Source organism: Nymphaea colorata, chromosome 1, assembly GCF_008831285.2.
Source record: "Nymphaea colorata isolate Beijing-Zhang1983 chromosome 1, ASM883128v2, whole genome shotgun sequence".
Taxonomy (NCBI): domain Eukaryota; kingdom Viridiplantae; phylum Streptophyta; class Magnoliopsida; order Nymphaeales; family Nymphaeaceae; genus Nymphaea; species Nymphaea colorata.
This window is the reverse complement of record NC_045138.2, coordinates 23,148,537-23,159,454: the sequence shown is the minus strand read 5'-3', so window position 1 is coordinate 23,159,454 and position 10,918 is coordinate 23,148,537.

Here is a 10,918-nt window from a genome sequence, read left to right as displayed (position 1 = left end):
ATACAAGAACTTGCCAAAGTCCAGCTTGAACCCATATGACTGCAAACCTTCTACATCAAATGTGTGAAATATTTTGGAGGAAAAAATAATTCATAGGCACACCATAATTGTGGTAATCTATAAAGCAATTGCATGTTCCATAAAAAAAGTCAAAAACAAAGTGAAATTAGAACATAGTAACATAGTAGCATTAAAATCCTATATCTAGTTGAACCCTTACTATCTTGGAGAAGTTCAACAATGACATCAAAAGACAGTGGACACTTCTATCAAGTACCAACAAGAACAAACGAGAACATCCTTTTCAGTGACAATGAAGCTTACATACCTCCTTTCTTTAATCGTTATTGACATCACAAGCTGTGGAGGTGGCACCTTCAGTTGAACTTGATACAAGCATCAGATGAAAATTGGTTTGGAAGAAGACGGAGCTTTACATGCTTGCATATCAGTGAGTACAATGCAAATGTCCCACCTGCAATAAAATTGAGCAAACAAAGGCAAGTCCTGCAATTAGATCTCATAACTAAGATTTAGCTATGAGGACAAAAAGAAAGCATGCTTTTAACTGTATGAATTGACATGTTAGCTTTAGCTCTGAAAATAAAAACACAATATATGCACATTTGAACAGTGAGCCCATAAGCCACCGTTCTAGCCTTCTAGGCTGCACTAATACACCACTCAGCCATATCCCACCTGCATTGTGATATTTTAGGAATGCCATAAGAATTCAAGCAATAGCTGCACATCAACAAATACATGTTTTTCAATACTTGTGCATGTGCACATGTGTCTTTCTACTTGGGTATGAAAGAGAGACACACACAAACACATGTTCATGACAAAGGCCCTGAGCTGAAATTAAGCAAATTTTAAAATGAAATGAAAATGATCTCATAACTTGGTATTATGAAAATCAAAATGATCCGTTTTCTTAAAACCAGTTTGGAAATGTGTTCCAACCCGATTTCAAGAGAGGAAAACAATTTTTAACAAGAGATTGAACACATATATGTATATATAACAATGTATACATATACGTACCTCACTCTTCAAAATGAAATTTTATCATGGGACCACATGACTCATGAATCATGATGATTCATGGCTGGGTTCTTTTACGTAGGAGGATTGAAAACTTGTTTCAAATCTCCCCTACTACCTTTGATCAATTAAATAAAGCATGAAACAAAATAACTTTAAATAGAAAGAGATAAATGAATGCTCAAGCTAGTTCCTCCTTAGTTTCGCCATGCAAAGGTGGATTACATTCATGAGAATGCATCCATCCTTAATAGGCTTTTTTTCGTCATATATATATTGCAGCAAAATCACTCTCTCACCGTGGGATTCCCTCATGGTGGAGAGTCCATTAGTTGTTTTGAAAGGGATGTGGCCTTGGGGCCCTTTTCAAAATTTGATACATGGTTTCATCTTTAAGAAAAAAAAAGCCGATGTATGCATGCATTATGCATTAACATGTACATTTAATCGTAGGTTTTCCCTAGCTGGACATCATTCCTAGCCATGAAACAAATGAAAATAAGCCCTCCCATGAATTGCTAGAATTAAGTTGAACAAACGAGAAGCCAAAATAGATGAGAAATAGGTTTCAATCACCTACCTTGCGGTCGGTCTTGATACTTGATCTTCGCATTCACTTGTCTTCTAAATCGAGTAGTCCTAAGCAAGAATCCAAGCTTGGATTCGAGCTTAACAAAGCTAGAAGAAGAATAGCTTGCTTGCTGGAATTTGTAGTAGGAAAGAATGTTTCTCACCACGAAAATCCTAAGTAAGGGTTCACTTAAGTACCCTAACTTAGCAAAATCAATGGAAAGAATAGAAGAAAATGAAGAAGAAAATAAGAGAAAAGGGGGAAGAGGGAATCTCTCCTCTCTTCCTTGGCTTCTCTCTCCTAGCTCTTTGGCTGCAACAACTTGATGGAATACTTGAAATTTTAGTCCTCCCCCTTGGTGGCCAAGGGGAGGTTTATATAGAGGAGGAGGTGGGTTTAAACACCTCCTTTAATTTGCTTTGGAAGATTAATCAAGGCTTAGGGAGATGGAAAATGGATTAAATGAGTTTTTAATGGCTCTATTTAATCATTATTAGCCCATTTGCATGAGCTAGGTGGGCTGAGCTAGGCGTGGCCAACCTTGGTTCAGACCTAGCTGACCAACTTTGATCAAAATTTTGGACGAAATTGTCCTCAAGGGTTTTACCTTATTTTGTGCTATTTATTTTTTTCTTTGTTTGAGATCGAGCTCGTTAGGTTAAAACCTAGTTATTAAACTCCAAATGCCATTGAATTATGATAATCCAATTTAAATTTGAATAAAATTTGAAAATTCTATCAAATTTGGCTCCAAAGGGTATTTTCATCTATAATTTGATTGAAAACGGACTTAAACTGAATCAAACTTTCGTTTGAAAAATTGAATTTTAATTAGGTATTTTCTTTACGCATTTGATAGGTCCATATGTTTATTTGTCTTTCATAAACCAATTTGGGCTCTGTAATCTCAATTTGACCATAGAATGGCAAAATTGTCCAGATTTGTCTATTTCGACCAATTGGCCAAGCTCATTTGTGATTAGTTTGACTTTGTTTAAGGTAATTTGATAAATTTGAGCCAAGAAAGCTCTTAATTGAGCTAAATTATACTTTGTCTGAGTTTAGTGAAAGTGGGTTTAGTTCGGTCAAAGTCTATTTTCGTCCATTATTGGGATCGTGAGACAGACCTACATTTTCTTGCCAAGCTGAGCTCATGTTGACTGAGCCTAGCTGAGATTTTGGTGCACTAGGGTCGAACCTACTTGAATTAAGTGGGTTTGACCAGCCTAGTTATTGCTTTTCGAAGATTGAAAACCCTTTAAAAAAGACCTAGTTAAAGAAGAGAGAAATGCATAAATGTTTATCTTTTCCTACGTTTCTCATTCATTTCTCCTTGAAAGTGACTTTTCTTCATTTAATTGGGAGAATTTATTATTTTTTTCAATGGGGGCATGACCCCTGGAGGGGCTCTTGGACCATACGGCTAGGTGGGGCCCACACCCACGTGGCATTCTAGACTGAATAGATCCAATTCTTGGATTTAAATCAAAATTTGGATTTTGCAATTGGATTTTGGATTTTAAATGACATTTACAATTGGATTTGGATGTCAAATGACATTTTCAATCGAATTTGGATGTCAAATGACATTTGCAATTGAATTTGGATGTCAAAAGATATTTGTAATTGAATTTGGACTCGTAATCTTGCATTGGGATTCGTATCACGAGTCAAATTCATGGTTTGAACCCAAATTGTGTTTAAGTTCGAAATTGGCTTTGAAATTACAAATTTTCACGATTATTTTGTGAAATTTTCACATTGCTTCAATTTTAATGTGAAAAAATTTGGGGTGTTAACAGATGCCCTTTTTTGCTCTTAAGCAAGTTGAAGAATTTGCTTAATAGCAAAGATTTACACACCAAATTTTTGGAAATTGAAATTGAAAAATCCAATTTTCAAATGATGTTTAAGCATCCTCACTCGAGGGGAAATGCTAGGCATAGACCTAAAATATGAAGATTTTCCTCCATTTCATTGGAGACTTTGTAGAGGAATTAATGTTTGTTGAATAATTTTGTAATTGTGAAAGCTTTTGCATTCGATGGTTGGAGAACTTAGCCCTTGACGTCTTCTAGACCATCGGCAAGTCCTCCTTTTTTTTTCTTTTTTCTTTTTTAGTTTTTCACCTATTTGCTTTTGCTTTTGAATTTTTATTTTCTTTTTGAGCCACCCTTCACTCTTGGGGAAAATTCCTCACCACCCCAAAAGCTACTATGGAGTTCACCGCTTTGGTGGTTTTGTGTAGTTTGCTTTGTGCAATATCAAGTCTATGGATTTGAAACTTTTTTGAAAATTTGAATTAAAGTTCCACCGCTACATAAAAATTCCAACAAATCAAACGGACTCTAGGTATTAATTATGACTCTCATTTATAAAGCCAGCATTGGGAAAATGGCTGGCATCAGTGGCACACTCTGCACGGTCGGCCATATCGAATGGCCAGACCCATAAATTCTATATATGTTCTGTTCTTAATTTCATTTGGATGCCCTCGACATCAGAACAGTAATTGGAAAAGATCACTATTCTATTGCCCTCAACTGTACATCCCAACGCTCCTCTTAATTCTGGCATTCACTTAGTAATACTACTTTTTCGACATTTAATGAAATCCGGCCTCTATACCTAATCCTCGTAAATTGCTTGTCAGTCGTCGGGCTTGGGCGTTCATTGGCCTGACGACCAAAGTACCTAATGCCGAATTTAGGTATTGTTCGTTTCGTTTTCTTTCCCTCCGTATCCAAACCACTGCTCGTTATATAAACTCTTCTCTTCTTCTTTCTCATTTTTTCATCTTATTCGTGTTGTTTAGCATTCAATTTCTTATTCCTTTTTCGTCGCTTTCAATCTTGAATCGTTTTGTTTCGTCTCTTGACAACATGAATTTTATTGCGGATGCATCATTCTACTCGATTCCCTAAAGTTGCAATAGATCTTTTCTGCTCCATTAAGTTTCTTCCACGTACCCATGAATCGATTATTCACTTGGCTGATTTGTATTCGATTCCCTTTGTTTGTGTCATGTATTTTCCCTCTTTTTTATAACTTTCACTAGCTATTATTTTCATAGTCCTCCATTATTATTTTACCATGCTGGGGAATTTTTCCGTGGATGACATGAATGTTAACTGACTGTTGCTGAAAACCACACTTTCCTAAGCCTTTCTAATACCCATCTGTATGTGTTCTTTCATGGAATCGGAATTTTGGCTTTGTATCTGCAATGGCTTTGACTGTTATAAGTGGTGGTGATTGGAGAATTGGCTTTGTTTTTATGATTTTGCAATCAAACGTCTAGAAGTTGAATTGCTTCATATCCAGATTATGTCAGTTTTCGTTAATTTTAAATATATTAGTCCCCAAAGTTCTATTTCATGGGAACTGTTTTTGAAACCTTTAAACTTTTAATTTGATTGCGATGAGGCACATGGTTCATGCCTCCAGGTGGATGAGGTATATGCTGCTTCCCAGATTAGCATGAACTTGGTGTTTAATGCATCAATTAAAATAAATTACACTACAAGAAAAGGCAGTTACTGAGCACATCATAAAGCTGCATTACAATTGGTTAGACAGCCCCATGTGTCTATGACACATATTGGACTAATAACACCATAGAATTAAGCTAATTGAACTAAATTATTAAATATCATCATATAGGGAGGGTCTCAGCTGATTCATGATAGAAAAATCTTTAAAATGTTATGTTCACTTACAATAATATTCGAATTATATGATTCCCATGCATATAGAATAGTATTGCTGAAGTTGACCTTGCATGAAATCCTCCTCTTGACCCCCATTCAAAGAATAGTTTTATTCCTGCATCCTAACAATAAATCTTGCAATCAAAAGACGTGAGATTACAGCAAACTTTTAGGTTGAACTCCACTTGATTCAGATGTTACCGTCACCGTCATTTCATAAGTTGTCTGACGAAAATGCCCATAAACACCAAGATGAGTTCTTTGATATTTGTTCTAGCATTTACATAAACAATTTTGGAGAGGAGACCGTCAAGATTATCATGTTCCCATATTTCTAGTCTACAAACTCTTATATTCAAACTGACTAATTTACAAAATTCACAACTTTCTCAAGTTTTGTGAACTCAGGCATTACAAGTAAAATCATGAGAATTTCAAAGGCTTAACACATTTTTCAGTTTTTGAAAATTTTACATTTTTGAACTTATTAAATTTTTTCACTTTCGAGAAATTTGGCAATTGTTTCGGATTTTCTGAGATAACATTCTAAAAGTTTCTATTAAAATTCTTTGCACTATTTGAAAAGTTGCTAAACATCATAACAGTAATTTTTATTTTATGAATTATTTTATATGTTCTCCAAGGACTACAATCTTTTTGAAGAATTTGACAAATTTTAATTACACTTTTCTGAAATTTTCAAAAGCTCGAAATGTTCTTTATGTTTTGAAAAAAAATTCACATGTTGTTTTTAACTCATAAATTTTTTGAACATTTTGTGCAATTTTGACAATGGTTTCAGCTTTATAAGAAGATAGCACATTCTTAAATAGTTTTGTGAAGCTTTTGCACTATTTAAATTCATCAAAAGCTTACCACATTCTTCAATTTTTGAAAATTTTGGCAAGTGTCCTTTCAAAATATTTCTCCTTTATAAAACTCTTACAGCTTTTTCTCTAACTTAACAAATTTTAGTAAAAATTGTTTAAATAATTTTAAATAGTTTTAATTTGCAAAACTCACAGCATTCACATGCTTTACAATTTCAAAAGCTTACTACTTTCTTTGACTTTTGATTTTTTAAAATATTGTTAATTGCACAAAAAATTCTGATTTTTTTATGGTTTTGATCATTGTTTTGGGTTTTATATGATAAGACATTTTTAAAATTTTTAGCAAAACTTTTGCATTATCAGAAATTTGTTTGTGCATGATAAAAGTTTTTAGTTTTCAAAGCTCTTAAACTTTCAAACTCTTTCTAATTTATACAACTCACAATTTTCATGAGTTTTGTAAATACAGATATATAACAAAAAAATCTTGAAAACTTCAAACGTTTTGTACATTCTTTAACTTTTGTAAATTTTACAAGTATAATTTCTTATAAATATTTTTTTTAATAACAAGATTTCGACAATTGTTACTACTTTGCTTTGCTAACACTTTTTCAAAGTTTTTGGTGAATTTTTTAAACTGTTTGAAATGTTCATGAGCATCATAACAATTATTTCTATTTCACACAATGTTTAACATGTCATACTAAGACTAAGGCATTTTCATAAATTTCAAAGAAACTTTTTTCAACACTTCCATACTACTTTTATTCTTTATAAACTTACAACTTTTATAAGTTTTGTAAACTCACATCTTTTACAAGTAAAATCTTAAAATTTTCAAAAGTTTAGCATTTTCTTTAATTTTTGAAAATTTTGTAAGTATAAAAAATTTTCTTGTATGTACAAAACTATGTATTTCTACACATTTTTCAGTGGACACAATTTGTTTTACTAGAAGAATTTTAGTGGACAATTTTTCATCAGAAAGTTGTGCTCACTTAGCAACACATGTCGATCTCGTAACTCAGAGATGTACTGAAGGATCTAGAGCTCGGTCTTCTGTAAATCTTTGAGGTATTTATGTCATCATTATGTGACGTACTATGTAGCTTACGGAAAATATAGAGTTACTAGAAAAAAGAAGTATTACCTAATACCTGTCTTTTGCAGAACTAAAAACATGTGTGAGTGAATAAGAATTGATCTTCAAACTTATGCATGATCTCATATGTATGGTATACCACTATTGTTACCATATATATAGTGTATAACATTAACTGTATTATGGGCTTATCATAATAATAATAACGTATATAGCCTGCACTATGTAATATATCATGTATAACTAGTGTAATCTTTTATAGTCTATGGTGCCTATCTCTATTGGGTTGATGCCAATAGAGATAAGCACTATTATATGGCTGTACAGCATCCGTGTATATACGTATATATGCACTATATACTATTACATACAATTAGGGTACCTATACAGCTATATATATATATATATATATATATATATATATATATATATATATATATATATATATATATTATCATATGGTCATTAATGTACAATATGGGCTGTTGTTACATATTCTAACCCAAACGATAGCTCCAAACAATGACCATGTTAATCTTTATGGTATCATAGTACAACTTTCCCATAAGCTCATGATATACAGGTAACAATGGCTGATGATATTGCATAAAAGCCCATTGTAGTAACATATATTGTTTGTGCTAAGGGCACTACTGGTAATATGAACACTCCTGTCATACAATGGGTTATAGGTAACCTCTTATAATGGGTAAGGTCATATGGTAAGGTATAGTTAAATAGGGTAACTATTATTGTATGATATATTGTTATATTAGACGTACATATAATACTGTTATTATATACATACATATAATAGTTATTATGCACTACATGTATAGTGCATATGGCCATTTATAATGGTCCAGTAGTGCCCCTATACATTAATAACTGCTACTAATATAATATATGTTACATATATTTTAATTATGAAACCTTAGGGTTGAGGCACACGTGTCCCTGTGCGCCACATTTGGTAGAGGCGTACGCCTCATGGACAGTTTAGTTTTTTTAATTAAAAAAATTAAAATTAAATAAAAATAATCAAACTTCACACATAGCCCTAATTAACCACATTTGTATCCCTAAATACCCTATTTTTAATCCAAATCACCTGTGAAATTCAACCACCATTGCTGCACACTGTGAAATTGCTAGATGCTGGAGGCTAGAGCTGCGGCTGGTGGAAGTTTGGAGCCATCGCCTAACGTCAGAAATCCTTCTCTTTCTCTCCATGGATGATATGTTCCTCTTTGAGTCTCTTTCTCTCCATGGCTGGCGCTGGCCATGGCCACCCTCTCGCTCCCTCAGCTTTCTGGCGGTAGGCCTGGGCATTGAGCCGGACCGTCGGGCCGCTCAGCCTGGCCCGATAGCCCGGGTTTCAGCCTGGGCCTGGCCCGGCCCGGCCAGGCCAGCACTCCCGACCCCCTTTCCCTCGCCCTCCCGTCGCCTGACCCCCTTTCCCCCGCCTCCCGTCGCACTCCGATGGAAGAGGAGGGGGAGGGGGAGGGAGATGGAGGAGGAGGGAGAGGGAGAGGGGGAGAGAGAGAGGGAGAGGGGGAGCGGGAGCAGAGAGGGAGAGGGAGAGGGGGAGTGGAGAGGGGGAGCGGGAGCAGAGAGGGAGAGGGAGAGGGGGAGCGGGAGCAGAGAGGGAGAGGGAGAGGGTAAGCAGAGAGGGAGAGGGAGAGGGGAAGCGAAGAGGGAGAGGGAGAGGGAGAGGGGGAGCGGAGAGGGAGAGGGGGAGGGGGAGCGGAGAGGGAGAGCGGGAGGGGAGAGGAAGAGGGGGAGCGGAGAGAGAGTGAGGGAGTCGGGCCGGGTCGGGCTGCCACCGGGCCGCCCTATTGGGCCCGGCCTGGACCAGGTTTTCCCAAGCCCGAACCCGGATCCGATCGGGCTGGGCTGGCCCGGCGGCGGCCCGGCCTAATGCCCAGGCCTATCTGGTGGCCAGAGTTGCCGTCTGTCGGCGTATGTTGCTGAGTGCAAACGGTGAAGAAATTTTACAACGAAAAGAAAATGGGTTTTCTGCCAAACAGCCCTTGCCATATGGCTTTGTTGGAAAATGGTATCTGAATTTGTGTGGTTTGCAAATTAGTACGGATCTTCATATCTTGGGTGCATTTCCTTCTTCTTTAATCTAGCTCTATCTTTCCTGTATGCGTTGCCCCATTTCCTGTACACGTCGCCAAACATTGGTGGTATTTGAGGGTTTGCATATGTTGTGTGTTGTTTCTTATTGATATGCTTAGTATTGTAGTCATTTTTTTCAGTTTTATTATTATTTTTATAAATATTATATAATTCACAAATTTGTTCGTGAAGCTTACGCTTCAATTAACGCCTCGCCTCGTCTCATGAGAGGCTCAACTCCTTGCCTTGCTTTCTCGCCTTTTACAACATTGCTCAAAACAACAATGCTAGGTCTGGTATGTACATAGTATATTATATATATATATATATATATATATATATATATATATATATATATATATATATATATATATATATATATATATATATATATATATGTATATAGTGGCACCAGCCACGCATCAGGAAACAAACACACCAACTTTCCAAATTACTTTGGAGCAAAGATTTAAAGCCTAAATAGGAATCACAGCTAAACAAGAGTTCACTTCTTTCACTATCAGGTTGTTCATTTTAAAACGAGTAGGATTCCAAATTTTAAGTGGTTTTTCTGACCAGTGAAATTGCCATGAGATTCTATCTTGTTGTCTTCACTGACTATCTGTCTGATATGTTCGGTTATATTGTAATAGTAATGACCGAATTGCGATAAATGAAACAAGAACAAAAGCAAGAAATTGGCAGCAAAACCAAAAGAGAAGAAAATTGTGCATACTATTGTAATCTTTTTGTTTAAGAGGGGCACACTGTGAGCCCCAAAGATAAAAATGGTAGGTGCATTTTACTTTTCCATGGGTATAAAAACACATGCACACATCACATTTTTATTGTAATCTAAATACCGTGGGCCTTCATTAGTATTACATTTTGCTTCTCTGGAAAATTTTGCATTAATTAATAAAATAAGTTGGAGTAGTCATAGAACTGACAACTTCATCCTGAAAAGTGACTTGACTCCTTTTACGTTATACCTCAAGTCACAACATCTATTAATATGATGCTCCCAAATTATTCCAAAAGAATAAACAACTATGGGGACATATGTTTCATTTTCTTCCACAAGTAGGATGAACCCAACTCATGTGACAAAGTGTATTAAGAAATCTCCAAAAATGTTAGCAGCAAGGAAAAAGAGAGGAGGAAGGAGGGGCTAGAATATCACGACTTCAATGAGAAAGAAGTGATCAGCTTCATTTCTTACTTATTAAAAAACATTGCCCGCCAACATAATAACCTTATGAAGAATGGATATTTACACAAGTGTACACATGTAGGACTAGATTGGATTCATATTCAGTTACAAATTAATTAAAACTAACAATATACAAAGAATGTGAACGTGTGTTGACATTGTGATACACCTTCTAGAAAAGCACTCCTAAGATCAAAATGGCCCTAGTACCATGTGAGAGCTCCAAATATGTTGACAGCAAGGAAATGAAAGAAGAGGAAAGAGATGCCAGAATATATTCAAATGAAAGCAATGGTGCTTTGTTTCCTTGCTTAT